This window comes from Nematolebias whitei, chromosome 12 (assembly GCF_014905685.2).
Source record: "Nematolebias whitei isolate Nwh7 chromosome 12, NemWhi1, whole genome shotgun sequence".
NCBI classification, from domain to species: Eukaryota; Metazoa; Chordata; class Actinopteri; order Cyprinodontiformes; family Rivulidae; genus Nematolebias; species Nematolebias whitei.
In genome coordinates this window covers 1,254,689-1,264,299 of record NC_056509.1, presented here as the reverse complement: position 1 = coordinate 1,264,299, position 9,611 = coordinate 1,254,689, and positions in this window count along the sequence as shown.

Sequence of the window (9,611 nt, the reverse complement as noted above, 5' to 3'; positions counted from 1 at the left end):
TGTGGTAAGTTTTGGATAACGAGAAACGGGTGAACCAGTTCTCGTTGGTTCCAGTTCAGTTTTAGGTTAATGACTCCTTCTGCGGTCATTACCTGTGAACTAATGGGAAGCGGAAAGCTTTTTTAATTAGTTCTAGACCAACGTGTTTGTGAACCAAGGTTTCATAGAAAGCTCGGTTAATTGCTGATTTATCTGTCCACAGAGACAGAACAGCATCGTTGGTGTGGGACCCTTGGATCTCTACACCTTTAACTACCAGTGGTAGGTAGTGTTTGGTGGACTCTGACTGCTCCAGCTCACAGAGGAGGCTGTCTTGTTGGGTCAGAGTTTGGACCACTGGGTGGGTCTCTTTGGTTTCACTTGATGTCAGAGGAGTACTCACCGGGTTCGTGTCCTCGGCTGAGGAGTCCTTTGCGCCTTCCGCGGTACCTGCTGTTGGGCAGTCTGTGTTACACTCCGGAGGCGTATCTATTGGCAGTGGTTTGCTCACTTTTGTCCACATCGTTTGATCACCATAATCTATAATCGCGTCGAAGCGATTTATAAAATCCTGGCCAACCAAAAATGGGAATGAGTCAACACGAGACACGTGTACCGGGTGGTACAGTGTCATTTTGCCAACCCGCATGTGAACCATTGCTATAGCTGTCAGGGTTATTCTCTTCTCTGAGAGACCCTGCATTTCTATAGCACAATCAGAGAGAGGTATTATCCTGTTAACACCGGCAGCGGCTGTCCTCAGCTCCTCGAACAGTTTAGCTGACATAATTGTTATGTCTGCCCCACCGTCCAGAAGTGCTTCGTGTGTGAGGACACCTTCGAGTGTCACTGACAGGTACACCTTTTTGGCGGCCCCCTTTCTGATAAAGTTACACAGAAACCTCTTGGGTTTTTTCTGACGCTTCTTCACGCGTTCAGCCTTGTCTGTGTAATCTTGGTTTGTCTGAACCGTCAGCACAGCCGTAGCTGTTTCTGATTGTCCAGTTTGCGATGACTCGTCATCGTTTGTGTGTGTGTTTACCTCCCCTTTTTCCAATGAGGGTTTGTTTGAGGCAACAACAGCAATGTCTTGGTGTGTTCCACCGACATCTGTAATGTTGTCATTCGCGCCTTCAGATTTAGTAGCGATCACCTCACTACACAGTGTTCCAGGTTGGATTCCCATTTCAGCGTTTTTCAAAGTTTCTAAAAACCTGCGCATTTTCTCTGTCTCTTCTGAGCTCAGAGGTGTAGGGCCTTGTTTCTGGAACCTTTGTGATTTTATCGCCTCGGTTCGTTTCGTCCGAGGTGGGGGAGGGTTAGGTACGTCTTTTGGGGGTTCCTTTTCGGACTTCCCCTGATAATATGGGTCCTCTTGGATCCCATATCTTTGCGTCCTACGCATACCCCATTTACGATAATCACGTCCATCCTCTGAAAGAGGAGCTTTTCTGTCCCAACGTGCACCTTCATTACGCGGTTTGTTAGTTTGAAAATACTGCTTTTTCTCGCCTGTTTTAGGAGGAGGAGGCGATGCACGCCGTCCTTCCATTTCTAGGGAGTGGGGTTTAACCTTTATACCAGGAAACACTTCTATGGGCGTCTTAGCATGAGAACATGCCTCGAACACATTCACAGCACACTGTTTAATCTCATTGATGGGTTTTTCTCTGAAATTTGCCATCATTTGCACTGATGTTTTAAAATCAGTGTGGAGATTTTTGCTGAAAACAAATTTAAAACCTTCTTCTTCTTCCATTCTGGTTTCATTTCTGTCACCAAAATAAGCTTGGAAGATTCTTTTGTAATAAACCTTTGGATGTTCATTCTTGCCCTGCGTGACCTTGTCTGCGGCTGGGAAACCAGCAGGTCCCGTGCAGGGGTCGTACTCTTTGATCAAAGCTTCGCACAGAAGGTTGTAATCCTTTCTCGTTGCATCAGGTAGACGCTCGATGAAGGTGAACACCTCTCTGTCTGAAGTGAGCCTTATCAGACTGATCTTATCCTCAACCGTAGCATTAGGATAACCATTCAATCTGAATTCAATGTCTTTGAGGTATGCTTTTGTTCCAGTTGAACCCATTGGTTCCGGTACAAAGCGTTGTACATATTTTGAGAGTTTTAGCAGAACATCTATTGAAAGAGGAAGTTTCCATGCACTCTGTTGCATGTTTGGTGGAGGAGACCTGTTCAGGTCTGTTCCTACCACTTTAGGTGAGGGTGGAGGTTTTTCTCTCCACACATGTGGAGGTGCAACAACATCTTTCTGAGGTGATTGTGGGTGACCTGGGCTCTGTCCACGGTCTTCTCTGAGTTCCAGACAAACTCGCCCCACGTCAGAACTTTTATTTGTTGCTGCGGCCAGTTTCTCCTCACAAGCTTTCAGGCGTTCCTGTGATGTTTGACATTCACTTAGTAAACGCATATATTGTTCGAGTAATAACTCTCTATCCATTTTGCGTTTGTCCAGATCTTTTTTAAGCACATCTATCTCAGTTTTGCAGCGGGAAACTTGTGACACTGTCACGACGTGATCCCGTCTTAATGCAAAGTATGATTCTTTCAGTAACACTGCCATTTTAGCCAGCTTTTCATAACTTGACCTTGTAATTTCTGTAGAGGTCACACTCTCTGCAACCTCCTTCAGATTGTCCACTAACTCTTTTGGGTTCATGCTGTTCGCCTGTTTGCCATATGGATGTAAGGATCCTGTCAGCAGTGCTAACGCATCCTCTAAACAGTCCTTCATCTCATAAGGATCAAAATCTTTTTCTATCACACCTGTCATGGTATTCACTGTGTAGCACTTTATCTGGTTAAAACAGTTGCCAGCTTCAGATTATTTTACAGGTAAATATTTGTATTCAAGTGTCATTGAGTTTCACACTATTTTAAGCTCTGGGTTTACACAAAAGTACTGTTATAAGTCAACTTATTCAAATGTGGGCACCTATTTCGTAGGTTTTACCCCAATTCATGAATATTCAAGTAAATGCTTCTCTGCAGTGTTACTTTTTATGTGCTTATTTCTTAACAGATACTAGATTACCAAGCTTCTCAGTGTTTCTTACTCTAAAGCACTGAATTTTTATAAACCTGCAATTTTTCTAAAAAGTCTCACAGCAACATCAGTTTAAAAATGTTTTTTAAACCGTTCACTTCCAGAAATTCGCTATTTTAACAGTTACTCATTGAACCAGGTGGTGAAAAGAGAAAAAAAAATTGATGATGAGGAATAATCAGTCTTTCTTCAGACAAACTGTTATACTCCTCTTCTCCTGCCAATATCTTCTATTTAAAAATTAAATAAGAAGATGTAATTGTTTTAGGTGGTAAAATAAAATCAGAAAAGTCTCTTTTTTCTGATATATTTCCTCTTATTTAATGATCTAGCAATTAAACGTGTATTATCTTTCCAGCAAATGAGTAAACTTTATCTACTCTGTGAATATCTGTATCTGTATCTTTTAAAAAGTTTCTAATTTTTTATTTTGCACCTCTGTCATGAGGAATTACCAGTGAATAAAAAGTTTTTGGTAAATGCCTGCTGCATAAATACCTTAATCACTTTTTAAATGCAAGATAACAGTGATAATTCAGCTTGAGGAACGTTTATTAACTCAAAAATTCGTCTTACAGAAAATAAACACGTTTAATTTCACTCAAAATAACCTAAAAACGAAGTGAAACTGTGATATCAAGTTTCCACAGGAGGGGGCAGTGTTAGCTTTCTACCAGCAGGAGCCTATGATGACTTCCTGTGGACGTTCTGTTGACATCCTGTCGTTAGCCGCTTAGCTTAAAATTAGCATCGGCTAAACTCGGTTAAATCAACATTTCTGAACGGATTTCAAGCTAAAACGTGGCGTTGTTTCAACAAGCACGACTTCTTTGCATGAACATGAGTTTTTGGGGACATGTGGCAAATTTATTTAGTGATTTTAAGCACAGAGAAGGCTTCGGTTGCAACCGAGCTCATTTCCGGGTCACGTGACTGAATCTACCAATCATAACAGCGCGGGGGTGGGCTTTACGACCTGACACGTCAGAGTTAGTGACGACAGACACGTCTCTCAGCCAATCAAAGCGTTACACACGGCTGTTTTCAACCAATCACAGATCGCCATTTGAGCTATCTTTGTTAGCATTAGCTTGAAAAAGTCCGTCAACTTTTCGTCTTTTAAACTGTCAAAATGCACTATTTTCTGTTAGAAATGTAACGAATAAGCTCTCAAAGCTTCACTGAGACTTCGCCCAGTCCTTAAAACGTTTCTCCATCTATTTAAAACAACTCGTTCGAATTATCAGAACCGAGCCGGACCAGAGTCACGTCTGGACCACAGTTAAAACAGAATAACGTTTCCACAGCTCAGCTTAGTTACACACAACAGACGTACAATTTCAGCTTTCATAAAGACTCAATGACTCTATTTCAGCTTTCAAAACATCACTAGCTGCAAACATTTCTGTAAGCTTTCTCTGAGCATCGCAGCTCAACTCGCTGCGTTTCACAGCAGCTGATTCTCTGCACTATTTTTTCATGCCAACATGATAATTCAAGTGTCACACGAATACAGTCCATTTTATGAAGCGTACGAGGCCACCAGATGTAGTATGAACATATACTGATATATATTCATAAATTAAACGGATTCTTTCATTTTTCTGGACTGTATAATGACGTGCATCTGAATTTAATAAAATGTGACGTGAGACGTTAATTATCTTTGACTCACCAACGACAGTGGGTCATTTATTAACAGAATCAAGTTTAACACATCACACATTTACATTAATTGGCAAGAATTGAAAATAACGACAGCTTATTAATCAGTTTTGCAGGAAGTAAACAATACGGCGATTATTTTCTCACTTCCAGTAGTACAACAGACATTAACCACACGGCGGTGGTTGAAAAACTTTGCTTCAGACATTTCTAAAAATATCTGGATTCATTTCTTAGCAGATAGAAGAGTTTAAAGATTGAAGTTTAGAGGGAGGGAGATGGTGTGTGGTGAATTTGTCTGTTATAACCAGAAACAGCACGCTCCTTTGGACCAGCTTGTCCCAACGGTACACTTTGGTTGAAGATCGACTTTTTACCTTTCTGAAGATATGTCAGTTCCAGCGTAAAGTTCACTTCGAGCCACTTTTCAGCGTCTCCGTAAGAACAGCTAAACCTCGGGAGTCGTGAGATCATCCAGAACAGACTTCATAATTCCTCTGAACTTCTCTCGTCCAGCTTAGTGGCAGATGTACTGAGCATGCTGCATTCCAGCATTCTGGATTCTGGAACTGCCGAGTTTCAGAACTGCAGAACTGCTCGAGCTCCTGCAGAATTTCTTCATCTACTCTCACTAGGAAGTGTTGCACCTTTTTAAAAAAGCTCACTTCCGGTTCATTTGAGAACTTTCTGATTGGTCGATGGACCAAAACAGAGGTGTGTTTTGTGATGTAAGGTGTTATGAAAAGTCAAGGAAAAAGATTAAGATTGTTTAAGAACAGACAGAAGATTGTTATGAAGAACTCAGACTTCGTGGAGTCACTTCTCTAGTATCTTGCTGTAAAAGTTAAACATGACATTTCTTTTTCAGTAAACTTGCAGTTGACCGAAACTTGAACTTTGACCAACTTACACCACTTGCTCATTTCAAACAGACGATCAAGAAATTGAATCATTACTCTGTAACATATTCCAACTTGATTTCACTTTGAATGAGGATTAAAAATCGTTATTACTGTTTCACAGTTGATTTAAAAATGAGTAGTTCACTTCAACATTTAAACATTGTTTGAACTAACACAATTTGATTATCAAACATTTGTAAAATAGTAATGATAATCGAAAATAGTCTTCTTTCACTTGATTAATTCAAGAAAGAAAGTCTCAGGATGGGTCAACCTGTATTTCTGGATTCAAATCAATGAAATGAAAGTTTCTGTTCCATATGGTCCTTAAGGTCAAGATTTGACCTTAGGCCTAGTTCACTACAGAATGATACCAATCACAATCTGATTCCACTGACTAAGGCTGCAGTCAGATGCTACTCGTCGCTGGAGCATTGGCTATTCATGGTACTCTTTGTCTATGACCTGTGTTTGTATCTCATGCTAAGACTCAAACCATGTCTTGTAATTTCAGCTTACCTGCCTCCTCAGACCCTGTCGTTCCTTGGTTCTCCTATGGTCCCACTCCTCGGTTCGTGTCATGCCTTGGTTCCCCTTCGGCCCCTGTCCTGGTTACTCGTGGCTTGCCTTCCAGCCACTCACCTTTTCGCCTTCTTCTCTGTAGCCCGCTTTGGAAAACACTCGGCCATCCTCCAACCTGTAAGATAAAACCATTGGATCAATATCTTCATTCCCATATTCCCCAAACAGAGCCACCTGACCCTCTCTTCCTCCTCAGTGCTCCAGCTGATCTACTGTCGTTTAATCTACACTGTACATAAATAAACACTGTTTATTATATCTCAGAGTCTTGCCTCGTTTCCTGGTCTCAGACCACTCTGGGTTCCCTGAGTCGTAACAGAAATGCTCCGGCCAAATAATACCCATAACGAGACCTTGAACGAGCAGGCTTCCTTTTCCCAGGCGGAGCACATTAACAAATTAGAGGAGATGCTTCAACAAGTCCTCACACAACAACTAACCTTTCAGGAAAAACATGCAGGAGCGCTGAAGTATGGTTTTCTCCATAAATCAAAAACTCGCCTCTTCTCCCACTGCAGCCTCTTCTGCTTCACCAATGTCGAGTCCTCCCAGGACGAAACCTGACTCCGATACCTCGTCTCAGCAGGTAATAATTAAACAGACTGAATAGTCCTCAGGAGACCCTGAACACTGTGGGGGGTTCCTCCTCCAGTGTAAACTCGTATTCATTGGAGATCTCAAACTCTACACTACAAGTTTCGCCAAGATCACCTACTTCGTCAGTCAGCTCAAGGCGACGCACTCAGGTAGGCCAATTCATATTTACATTCCCATGACCTGGATTCTGTATCTTTTGAATTGTTTTTAAAGGATTTTTGAAAGACTTTCGACCATCCACTTCAGGAACCCAATGCCGTAAAAAACAACTCCTAGGATTACGCCAGGGCTGATGACCAATCGTGGAGCACGCCCTCGAGTTCCGTATCCTCGCTGCCCAAATGACTTGGAATGAATCTGCCTTACAAGGTACCTTTTTGAACTCCCTGTCTGAACTTATTAATGACCAAATCGCAGCTCGGGACGAGCCAGAGAGTTTCAACGAACTCGTGGACCTGTCGGTCGCCATAGACGAGCGCTTCCGGGAATGCAAGAGGGAAAAGGACTACAACACCCAGAACCCCTCTTTTTCCAGATTCACCACATCACTAGCGTCACACAAACAAACCCCCAAATACAAACTACAAGTCCCAGGCACCCAACACTTCCAGGTTTAAAAATCCCCGTTTGGATTCGTCTTTACACCCCCTTGCGGTACCTGATCCAGAACCCATGCAGGTGGGGCACACTCGCCTCTCTCCTGAGGAAAGATTGCGGTGAATGAATTCAAACTATCGCATTTATTGTGACAATCCAGGCCACTTCTTGGCAAAATGCCTGCTGCAGTGAAACAAAAACACCCAGCAGTAAAAAGGGAGATACTGGTGGGTACTTCCGCTCTTTCTCCCCCAGCCCGACTTGAATTACCCACAATCCTGCAAATTGACCAACAACGTCTGCCCGTGTCAGCATTAATCAATTCTGGTGCAGAGCTGAACTTGATTAGTTTTAACTTGGTGAATAAGTACTCTCTTCCTATAGGAGAGATTCAATTCAGTTTATTTATATAGCGCCAAATCACAGCAAAGTTGTCTCAGGGCACTTTACAGAAACATTCACATACATAAAAGCCAATTAGTAAAGTTCTCTATCTAAGGAATCCAGCAGACAAGTTGAATCTTGGCTTCGTTGCAGTCTCCCATCCTGAGCAAGCACAGTGGCAACAGTGGAAAGGAAAAACTCCCTTTTAAAAGGAAGAAACCTCCAGCAGAACCAGGCTCAGGACAAGCGGCCATCTGCTTTGACTGGCTGGTTGAGAGGACAGGAAGGAGAGATAGACCAACACAGAATGGTAGGTCCAGGTATAGGTCCAGGTGTATCTCCATCCACCCTTTGCTAAAATTTCTTGATGACATCAAGACTTGGATGGCTGCGAACTTCTTGAGTTTTAATGATCAGAAGACTGAGGTCATTGTGTTTAACCCAAGCTCTATCACTGTCACTGATCCTGTGAACCTGCACTCCCTTCAGCCCCATCTAAAGCAGTTGGTTACCAATCTCAAGGTAGTGTTGGACTTGAACTTTAAGTTTAATAAACAGATCAACTTTTTTCTACAAAAAAGCTTCTTTCAGCTAAGGCAGATAGCAAAGCTTAAGTCTGTTCTGTCCAGATCCGACCTTGAAAAACTAGTTCATGCATTTATTACAACCTGGCTGGACTACTGTAACTCACTTTATGTTGGGATTAGTCAGGCTTCACTTTCACGTCTCCAGCTCATACAAAATGCAGCAGCTCGGATACTAACAGGAACTCACAGGTTTGAGCACATTACTCCGGTTCTGTCCTCCCTTCACTGGCTTCCTGTGCGTGTCAGAGTTGATTTTAAAATTCTCCTGCTGACATTCAAGTGCATTAATGGCCTTGCACCATCATACCTCTCCAACCTTTTGACCTTTTGAAAATTGTCCATATAGATAGTGGCAACACCACCACCGTAGCCTGACAGGTGTGGGGAGCTGAAAAAGGAGCAGCCTGAGGGGGCGAGCTCAGAAAATGCGCTGTTGTCGCCTGGTCTCAGCCACATATCTGTCAGCAGCAGAAAGTCCAGAGAATTTGAGCAGAATAAATTGTGGAGAATAAAAGGTTTATTTATGACAGATCTGGTGTTTAGAAGGGTCATCCGGATGGAGCACTGGCTGTTATCCTGGGATACGCAGACAAAGGAGCTGAGGTTCTCCTGAACCCTGCCATGCCTACAAATCTTTGCATGCCGAAGATCAGGAAGTGCACCGCCGCCTGTGTCCGTATCTCTGACGCGTAGCTAGCTGTAAGAATATTCCATGGGGCATCGTATATCCACAAAGTTATATTTCCTGAGAATCCTGAGGTGCTGTATTCAACTCAGAAAGATTGGAATGAAGAAGAGGCGAAGTGAACCCGGAGCTTCACAAGCAACCCACCCCTCCTGCCGCATCTCCTGCTAAGCCACAACATAAGGATTCTGTAGAAATGGAGGTATGGATGCAAGGTGAGGAGGAGGAAAAGTCTTTGATTGTCCATAAAGGTCACAAAATTGTACGTTTCCAACGATGGAATTATTATTTAAAAGTGTCTGGCGGTCATAAGTAAACAGTGATGACACAATCTGAACAAAAGTCAGGAAAAATAGAACAAAAAGTAACAACTTGAGGAGAGATAGACAAGCAAGCCACATACAACAACGCCATCATGCTAATTGCCTTCATCCTTAGCTAAAACTCACTTTTGGTGGCCCATGATCAACGCGGACATAAAATCAGGTATTAAAGATGGCGGTGATAGAGTAGGAGGTGTTGACTTGTGCTCCCGCCCATCTCTAAATAACTATACAAACTGACTCCAAACT